The following is an 8,181-nucleotide window of genomic DNA, read 5'->3' as shown; positions in this document are numbered from 1 at the left end:
CGCACCCTTTATTTCGTTCCATCTTTGGCTGGAACTTGTTCAGTTGGTTTCCACGTCCTTTTGACGCACCCAAACCACCCTCACTTTGATCTCGGAAGGAGAACATCTTATGCGCTATTTAGTTCTCTCTAGGCCGAGTTTAGACAGAAGTACCAAAAAAGTGAAATTATAACCAGTAGAGGAACCGGACACTCCTTTGTCCCCACTGTCCCTCGCAGAGGTTTGGGCCAGACTCAGCACCAACGCATGTTTTCTAGACCAGCTGCACCAGGTAAGGCTTCCTCTAAGACTATTCCATCAAAAGGTATTCTACACACGTGATTTAAACACACTATTAAACAACACGCAACAAGCATACGAGGCCGCAGCCCCAATATGCACCACCCCTGCTCCCCCTGGAGTTGGCTGTGCGGATTCTCCACAGGCTCCTTCATACTCACTCAGCACAGCATTTACACCAGAAGCAGAAACCTACTTTGTAAAGTGTCTCCACGTGGGATCAAAGACCCAAGGGCATGTGCCCTCCCAAGCGTCCTCACCATCATGGTGTTTGGGGTTCAAAAGAATGACTTCTGGGCCGGCCGAGTGGCGCGATGGTTAAGAGCTGGCTTGGGACGCCAGAGGGCCCCGGTTCGGATCCCACATATGAGGTCCAGTGACACTGCCCTCTACAGCTAAGATGCTGAACAACAGCTCAACCTGGAGCTGGGCTGCTGTGAGTCGCCAGCGACGGCGTAGGCTGCAGCCCCTGTGGCTGTGGGTTGCCATGGGCTACCGTGTGTAGCCAGCAGCCAGCGTGAGCAGCCAGCAGCTGCAGTGAGTGGCCGTCCAGAAGCCAGCGACTGATCTGCCTCACCCGGGAAGAGCGCAATGATGGTGCCAACTTGGGCCAGTGAAGCAACGTCCTTCACAACTAGACTGAAGAACAAAACGACAGCAACTTGTCTGTTCCCCTTCCCCCAATTCCCCAGCACTGTTCCCATGTCCCAATTCCCCAATAAAAATCTTAAAAAAAAAAATCATCAAGACTATAATTGAAGTCACCCTGTTACACAAAACTCTGCCATTCTTCCTGGCCACTCCAAGGTCAAAGCTGGCCGTGGGGAGACCGCCCAGCCCCCTCCCCTCCAGCCCCAGAAGCTGACTTTCTGCCCTCAGAGTCCCAATCTGCCTTGCATGCTGTCGCTGCTGGCCTCTTTATAGCCACCCCACTCTGGCTCCAGCTGAAAGTCCTTGACCCTAAAGGGCTGCAGCTGCCCCCACCCCCACCCCCACCAGCCCAGGGCAGCTCGCCAAGGCCACAGCCTCCAGAGCTGAAAATTCCAGGGGAGCACTTCCGGCCTGGTGAAGGTGCTGTGGTTATGTCCAAAAAGGCCGTCCCATTTAGGGAGACATACGAGGGGGGTGAAGCAGGACTGGCCGGGTATTGTGGGTCCTTGAAGCTGAGAGAAAGTTCCACGAGTCCCTTCTGTCGTATGTTTCAAATCTTCCTAATGAAGAGTTTAGAAGTCACCACCTCTGCCTGACAGCCACCAAAACCAAATCTCTCCCTTCAAGCAAGTCCTGTCCAGGAAGCTCTGACCCTGAGTGCCCGCCGCCCATCTGGCATCTGGCCAGGCACACGCATGCACACACACGCTGCACCTCATGTCATCTGGCCCCAAGACCCCACCCACCACCTCCAGTGACCCCCGTTTCCATCTTGCAGCTCCACGCCCCCAGACCTCACTGCCCAGCCTCCTCTGGGTCTCTAGTAGGTTTTTCCAACTTGCCAGTCTAAGATGAAACTCTGGTCTTCCCCAAAACTACGCCCCTGTAGTCCTCCCGGCTCAGGAGGATGACCCCGTGTCTGGTTGCTCAAGCTAAAGACACTTCACGTCACCTTGACTCCCTTCTTCCAAACCTACAACCAGTTATCAGCCATTGTGGACTGCCTTCCAAATGTGTCCAGAACTGTCCCCGCTTCCGGGCCCAGCCATTCTCATCTGTCTCCTAATGGCCACCCCCTGCCCTGAACCCGGCCCTCATCCTCAGCCCAGAGCAATGCTGCTGGAGCCTAGTGGGAATCAGGCCACGGCCCTGGAGAAAGCCCTCACTGCGCCCAGACGCCCCACCGGACAAGCCCACCTGAGTCCTGCAGCTCGGCCCACACGCCCCTCCCGGAGCGCCAGGCCTCCCCTGACCGCACCTGGCGGTCCCCTCTCCCATCCTGTCCTCACTGTAAGGCCACCATCCATGAGGCCTTCGAGGCCCCTTATCGCACATTTCAGCGTTCCCCACCTCGCGCTGCCTTTCCACGTGTGCATGCTCCTCCCTGGGCCTTATCATTCTCTAACATTCTCTGTATCCTCCTCTGTGTCAGCGTTGGCACCCTTCAGGGAACTCACACCCCACCTCGCGGGCTCTTTGCTTCTTTGTCCACAGCTGTGCCCCACAGCCTGGCATGGCACTAAGCATGTGGTTGGTGTTCAATATATTTACTGGGCGAGCATGTGCGTGCACACTTATTCCACAGACCTTGCACCTAATTCGTCCCAAGCCTAATGTGTTTTCCCCAGGATGCGCCCCTCTTTTTGTGGCCTCCACTGCAGGAAAACTGGCTCCACTGCCTGCTGAGACCCCTGAGCCAGAAACCATAAAGGTTCCCCTGAAAACTGAATAGCTGGCAGGTCCGGAGCCAGACTTCCTGGGTCCAAACCCCACGTGTGCTGCCCACCTGGCTGTATGGCTTCAGATGTCTAAAGTAGCTTTTCCCAGCCTCAGTTTCCCTGTTGGTAAAATGGGCAAACGGGGTGGCCAGTTAGCTCAGGTGGTTAGAGCGCAGGCTCATAACAACAAGGTTACCGGTTCAATTCCCACATGGGCCACTGAGCTGTGCCCTCCACAACTAGATTGAAAACAATGAATTGGAGGGCCGGCCTAGTGGCTCAGTTGGTTAAGAGCTCGCTCAAGAGTTTGAGCTCTGAGCAACAGCGGTTCGAGTCCAGCCCGAGCTGAGCAGCCGCTGAGCTGCCAACAGGTAGCAGGACGGCTCAGCTAAAAAAAAAAAACAAAAAAACAATGACTTGACTTGGAGCTGATGGGTCCTGGAAAAACACACTATTCCCCATAAAGTTAAAAAAAATGGGCAAATGTATGACGTGTCCATGACGTGACAGATGAGGGGGGTCAGCATGCTGGTTTATTATTTCATTGGCTACTCCAAGACATACATGTCACTTAGCCCAGTCCATGCAAATCACCGCCCAATAGAGTCAGAAGGCTTATAGGGCATCCTGCCACTGGAAGAGCGACATTTAAATCAAAGTGTCACCGTCCACAGGGGTGGTGGAAGTCTGTATGCTACACAGTGTGTTTTCTTATTTGATGGGAGGGTCTTGTCCAAAATTCTCTAAAATAAATAAATAAATAAAATAAAATAATAAAATTCTCTCTGGAGGCCCTGTGTTGTAGGTTGAATGGACACGCCCCAAAATATATGTGCACATCGTAACCCCTGGAACCCATGACTGTGACCTTATTTGGAAAAAGGGTCTTTGCAGATGTAACTTAAGGGTCTCAAGAAGAGATCAATTATCCTGGACTTGGGTGGGCCCTAAATCCTATGACAAGTGTCCTCATAAGAGAAAGGAAACCACACACACACACACACACACAGGAGAAGGTGATATGAAAAGAAGGCAGAGGCTGGAGTGATGTGACCAGGAGCCGAGGGTTGCCGGCCTCCTCCAGGAGCTGGAGAGGGGCCTGGGACAGAGTCTCCCTCAGAGCCTCCGGGGGGCACCCAACACCTGGATTTCCAACCTCTGGCCTCCAGGGCTGTGAGAGTAAATCTGTTGATTAAAGACCCCAGTTTGTGGTCATTGCTAGGGCAGCCCCGGGAAAGTAATACGCCCTGTTAAGTACAAGGATTGGTCCTCTGAGAAAAATGACATGATCTTAAAGGATTCTGTTCTTTTCATTTGAACTTCAAAAGAGCAAGGTGCTGTTTACTCTGGGAGGAACGGGAGGGACCCCAGTCTGGGCTGGAGGCATCTGCAGTCCAACGTGAGCACCAAGGGTGGGCACAAGGGCAGGCGAGACACGAAAGCATCCTGAGTTCAATTTTGGTCACAAGAACACCAATCATCTAAAGTGACATTATTTCCAGTATGTGGGGAGAAATACCCCAACTGGTAGGGAACACAGAAAAAGAAAAGAAAGTTTGGGTCCATTTTTTAAAGGTACCATCCTTCAATGCTGTATTGGAGTTTTAGAATGCAGTGTGAAAGACTATATAAAAGAATATCACATCTGTAAAAGAATATATATGGAGGGTATTGTTATACTAAAAAACCAGAAATAATCCTAGCCCCTCCTCCCCACCTGGGAAAAAGTCATTGCTATAACCTGCCTTCACAGGTGTCGAGAAGTGATAACCTGGTAACCTGAGGTTTTAAAAATGGAAAAGTTCGAGAGCAGCAAACCAACTTCTGGCCAGTCCTTGATTCTGCCCCTCGTCCATCCTGACTCCCAACTTCACACAGACGTGGTTATGAAGCAGGAGGATGGAAAACTCAACAGCAAAACAGAAATGGAAGACAAGAGTGTGCATTCACCCCCCAGTGTCTTTTGCTGGTTAAGGGCACCAGATGGCAAAGGATCAATGTGGTGACTTGACATTTGTTAAAAGTTGAACACTTGGAAAACTTTTCTAATGAAGCTGTTAAAAATTCACTTTGTAAATAGAATGTTTAATGCATTAGAAAAACACTGAATAGCAAATATTTACTTTAAATAATACAAATTGAATGCCTGCCAACAAGGCAGGAAGAGGAAAAAGATAGATGATGGTCAGGAGCTTTCCCGAACAGTCCAAAACCCCAGGCTGGGGCGCCGCCTCGCTCCAGGGGAGGAAGGCAGTGGCCAGCAGCAGCCCCTTTTCACTCCACCCCTGCAGCGAGGCCCAGGAGGGGCGGTGGCCCTGGGCGACAAGCCAGCTCCCCAACCAGAGCCTCCTCGGAAAGTTCCTACCTGATGTCGGGCAGGGAGCGCCAGGGAGCAGCGGCTGCAAATGACAGGTGGAGGTGAGTCCCAAGAGCCGCTGCTGAGAGAAGAGGGGTCAGGAGACAGAGACACGGGCCTGGAGACAGAAGAAGGAATCAGAGCAGGTGCAAAACGGTCTTTTCACGAAGATGAGCTTAGCAAATCTACTCTCAAAACCTGGAGGAAAGGGGAACTGGATATTGGGAGCCGCCCCTTTTTTCCAAAGAGAAAGCTGTCCAGTTCCCACCCCATGCGAAGAGGCCCAGTGGGAGCGTCAGACTCCGAACAAGTGACCTCTAAGCTGGCCTCTAAGCTGACATCAGTGCTTCCCAACTTGCATCTCCTCTTTAAAGGAAAAACACGTTTCAAAAGTTCTCTCTTACCAATACTCAACAATTAACTGTTCGAGTTCAAGAGCAGACACCCTTTCCTTACCATACAATTTGCTCTGAAAGGTTTCTCAAAAGCCTTTCCCAGAAGTGGCTTCTCAGAGGATTCGCTTTATTGCAGCATAGACACAGCAGCACCCAAACAGCCGGTGCTTTCACAGGATGCTGTGTCTTTATTTTCCCTCCACTTGCAACTAAGATCTGGTTCAGCCTGCAGATACCTGAGCACCTTCCCTGGACCAGGAGCCCAGACAGGAGGAAGCCTGTGAGGGCCGCCTCTCCGAGGATGCACCCCGCGCACATGCTACGTTGTTCAGACACACTTCTAAGAAGAACACATGCTGATGTGAACACCTTCCAGGGCTGTGTCACAGTCTCCACAGCCAGGCCCCTGGGCCAGGTCGGTGCTCAGGAAAGACTTACTCCAGTGGAATCGTCCCAGGGAAGTCAGGAGACTAAACACAATCCCCTTTTCCTAACTGCAGAGAGAGCAAGAATGGACACCCCAAATAAGCATGTCCCCTTTGTACGGTAAGGTTGGTTCTGTAGGGGGACATTAAGGCCTGTATTTTGGTGCACAAATCACAAGGTGTTTTTTTTCTTTCTCTTTTTTTTTTTTTTTTTTGGTCCCTTCCAGTGTTAATTTTTAAGACAGACATCTTCATACCATACTTGGTATTATTTTGAACAGACACTTTTTTCTACCACTATTCTGAAATACAATAAATAAAAAGAAATGACAGTGGACTCCCCCCATCCCCTGACCCATTCTGCAATCTCCTGTCCCTATGCCACCTGACAAAAAGGGTCAAAAATTGTAACTCATGTTCAAGACAATGCTGACCAAGCCTTAAAGGGAAAAAAACATTCATTTCGGAAGTGGCCTCTTCTCACTTTACCTGGTGTTTGTGAGTCGAGCTCTCCAAGGGGACTGGGCTGGTAGCTGAACCCATTGGATCACAAAGTTCTACAACCAAAAGAATACCCGTTCAGGCCAAAGGAATCCACATAAAACATGAACACAGGACCGCAGGGACTTTACTTCCTATTTTAAGTCACTGCTTTAGAGGAAACCACAGCTTAAAATAGTATTTCAGAGAAAGACTGTGTAGCTTTGTGGGTGGAGTGGGTGGAGGCTAATTAACCCCAGGTTAATTCCCAGGTGTCCTAGACTTCTCCTGGGGGCTTGGGGGAGGTGAGGGGTCCACACTGCCCAAGCGTAGGCTGGCTGCTGTCTTGAAGGCAGAGCAGGGTCAGCCCCCAGGCCACCCTCCCACCCTCACCCTGGGCAGAGCTGTCCCAGGCCACTCCTTGTTGGAAGTCTGCTGGAGGGGCGCCCCTCAATCCCTCCTCATACCTGGGGGAAATGAAGGAACCCCCACATCACTAGCCCCCCATATCAGAGTCTCCCCCTGCAGACCTGACTCCTCGGGGAGGGACAGTCCTCCACTGGGTGAAATAAAGAAGCGTCTCGCGGCTAGGACCCCAGCCCAGGAGGGTGAGGCACCACCCTCACTCCTCACTCCGCATGGCCGGGCTCCCTCACAGGGTGTGGGAGTGGGGAATGCGGTTGGTGATGTTCTCATTCCCAAAGGGCAGGGACCACCGCCCTTGGGGGGCAACGTCCTCACCACCACGGAGCAGGGACCCCCATGCAGGATCCGGGTTGGGCAGCCTCAGGCCCCTTCTTGCTGGGGCGGCACCTTTCCCCCTGGTATCCACGCCGGCGCCACAAGTGGCAGCACCTGGGTGCCCACCTGCCCTAGACTGAGGCCGGACAGCGGCTTCCCAGACTCCCAGAAAAGCAGCTCTATTCAGCCTTCAGGGGTGACAAGGAACTGGAGCGTAGGGGTGTTGTTGCTCAAGTTGGGGGCTAACGACAGTCGCTCGAGAGAGGCTGGCCCAGGGTACTGCTTATTCAGAGCAGCGTCGGGGTGCAAGGGTCGGGTGCGCAGGGCACAGACTGTCACTGCACTTACCTTCTGAACGGCATGTCCACTTTATGCCCAGTGACCATCCCTGGGTCAAGAAGGAGGGCCTTGTGGGCCAGACCTGTGTGACGTCACAGGCATCTCCATGGCAACGAAGCACGCGGCTCGGGGAGCCCAGGTCCCCGCCCTGCGCCCAGGGAAGGACCCAGTGTCGTCCGTCGGGGTCCGCAGCCCAGCCCCCCCCCCAGGCCGGCCTCCAAGTGCTGCTCCCTGAGGCCGCCCGGCCGCCCAGACCCTCCAGAAAGCTCCGGATCCTTCCACTGGGCCCCTCCGTCTGTGCTCCACTCGCGGCCAAAGAGGTCTTTCCAACGTCGTACTTTTGCCACAAACCTTGAGTGACTCCCCTGGGCCCTGGCTCGACATCCAAGCCCTTTCACGCGAGCCCACCCCCTTCCAGCGGCACCCTCCGGGCTCTACCTGAGAACTGCCCAGCCCCACGCGGCAGCCACCCCCACCGCTCCTGAGTCTGGAAAGCACCAGGCCCCTCCCCTCCCACCACCCAGCTCTGTCTTCCGGAAACGCGCCCCTCACCCTGCCCCCACCTTCCACTATCTTAACCTTTGCGGTTTAGTTTGGCACCTCCTCCGGGAAGCCTTTCTTTCTTTTTTTCTTTCTTTTTAATTGGAGAATTGGGGGAAGGGGAATAGACAAGTTGCTGTAGTTTTGTTCTTCAGTCTAGTTGTGGAGGACGTTGCTTCACTGGCCCAAGTTGGCACCATCATTGCGCTCTTCCCGGGTGAGACAGATCAGTCGCCGGCTTCTGGACGGCCGCTCAC

General features: G+C 53.1%; 1 long non-coding RNA gene across 1 annotated transcript; it reads right to left on the bottom strand.

Moving 5' to 3' along the window:
- Positions 1–5,023: 5,023 nt before the first annotated feature.
- LOC109381039 (uncharacterized) lies at positions 5,024–7,475 on the bottom strand. Its single transcript, XR_002123618.1, has 3 exons — positions 7,394–7,475; positions 6,314–6,381; positions 5,024–5,122 (listed from the first exon to the last, which is right to left on the bottom strand). It is a non-coding gene; the product is annotated as an uncharacterized LOC109381039 (long non-coding RNA).
- Between the last annotated feature and the right edge of the window lie 706 nt (positions 7,476–8,181).

The sequence above is a fragment of the Hipposideros armiger genome, unplaced genomic scaffold (genome assembly GCF_001890085.2).
Source record: "Hipposideros armiger isolate ML-2016 unplaced genomic scaffold, ASM189008v1 scaffold_43, whole genome shotgun sequence".
Lineage (NCBI taxonomy): Eukaryota > Metazoa > Chordata > Mammalia > Chiroptera > Hipposideridae > Hipposideros > Hipposideros armiger.
The sequence above is the reverse complement of the archived record's forward strand: the minus strand, read 5'-3'. Positions and strand labels throughout refer to the sequence as shown.